Here is a 1,968-nt window from a genome sequence, read left to right on the forward strand (position 1 = left end):
CGCATCTCCCGAGACCACCGGCCGGTGCAGGCTGCAGCGGGCTGTTGCCTGGCCGGAGCAGGCAGGAGGCAGCAGGCAGGTGCTGGAGTTAATTGGGAAGGCTGTGGGTGGAAGGAGTGAGTGGCAGGGTGCTCGGGGGCATAGCTCAGCAGAGCGTGGGCAGGAGGAGCGGGAGGTCGGGCGCAAACGGCAGTGCTGCGTGTCGGGCGCCTGGGGCTGGGGGAGCGGGCAGAGCGGCAGGGGAGGGCGAGAGGTGTCAGGGACAGAAATAGGTACGGGAATTGTGTCAGGGAGGGAGGAGGCGCATTTTAGGTGCTTACTGGGGTGGTGGGGGGGCGGTCCAGCAGGCAGGGAGGCAGGATGGATGGGGCTGGGGCTGAAGGGCTCCTGTCCAAAGCTGTGTTTCACCAGCACTACAGCACATCTGCATGAGACAATTTCCCCCTGGGGAGGAAGAGGAGGGCACAAGTGAATCTTCCAACACGGGCGGTGTCAGGCTGGGGCAGCTCTTGAGTGGTCCTGAGTGCCTGCAAAAATGAGTTTTCTCCCCCCTCCCGCCCCCCTCCCTGGGAAGCCGCTCGCTCCAGTTCAAAGTTTCCTGCCAGGATTATTATTCTTTCTGGTCTGGCATCTGTTAAGGTGACAGCAGCCGGGGAAAGGGAAGGTATTGGAACAAATTCCTCATAAAAAGTAGCTAAGTTGATGAAACCATTATGGTGCCTGCATCCTGCACTCAATCATTGTGACACGCTGGGGGAGACGTGCACGCGCTGCCGTACGCCGAGCTTTCCTGCAGGAGAGCGGGGCCAGCCCTGCCTTCCCGCGGCTCCTGTCCCTGGGTGTGCACACATGCCCCGACCCTTCCCCTCAGCCCGTCCCGCAGCCTGGGCTTCCTCACATCTGCCTATTTCTCCTCGCTGGTGCAACTGCTGGTGTTTAATGAGAGGGCCCCGCCGGCGGGGTTCAGTCTCCGTGACAGAGCAGGGCACTCATCTCTGGCAAAGTGACAGCGTGGAGACAACATCCGACAGCTAGCACCGCTGCGGGCAGTGCCTGCTCCGGGTCCTGCAGGGTCAATGCGAATCCCTGCAATCATCTATCAGGGATCAGCAGAGGAGAACCGGGCAGGCAGCAGCCCGGCATCAGGCGATCCCGTGGGAGCAGGGTCTGTGCTGAATCCCTGGCCCCAGGGCAGTGCCGTCGGGTGGAGCGAGCTGGGGCTGGGGGAGATGGGGCGACCAGGGAAGAGAAAACGGGGCCAAGTGTTGGATTTCCAGAGTGTTACCTGCTTTTATTAAAAATCAATGATGCACTTGAGCGGTTCCACTTTATTTCCCTGACAACGAGGCCTCTGCATCAGCTGGGACGCAGGATCCGGCACCGCTCACGGCTCTTGTTATCACCCTCTTCTCTCTGCTGCTCGCCTCCCCCAAAAGCCAGCCAGCTCATCTCCAGCCCCATCAGCACTGAGATTTACAGCCAGTCTCTGCCGATTGCTTGTCTCACCCTTCTCCTGGTTTTATTCCTATGATCTATCATGCCCTGCTCCTGCCATGCAGCCACCAGGACACTTTGTCAGGCAAAGTCCTGCCTCGTTGTCCCCCGTTCCTGTAGAGGAAAGCGTGCACGATGGTGTTAAAATAACAGGGCAGGGTCTCCTTCCCCACCCGCCGCACTGGCCTGACCCTTCCCCAGTGCCACGGGGGTTGAGGGTGGCAGTGACCGGCAGCTGCTGCCCGCAGGAGCCTGGGGCTCTCCGGTCCCTCAGCCGTCCTTCCTAGCAAGTGTTATTTATTTAATCAATCAGCTTTTTGCATTTCTGGAGGAGCAGGGCCGGTGCACGTGAGCCGCTGCATTACAGATATGCGGGCAGGCAGCTGCCAGCTGAGCGCCGGAGCCCGTGAGACCCGCAGACAGCAGTGCCCGATGCGGAGCAGGCACCATGGAGGCTGTGGGGCTCCGCGAGGG

Source organism: Pygoscelis adeliae, unplaced genomic scaffold (genome assembly GCF_000699105.1).
Source record: "Pygoscelis adeliae isolate BGI_AS28 unplaced genomic scaffold, ASM69910v1 Scaffold445, whole genome shotgun sequence".
NCBI lineage: Eukaryota > Metazoa > Chordata > Aves > Sphenisciformes > Spheniscidae > Pygoscelis > Pygoscelis adeliae.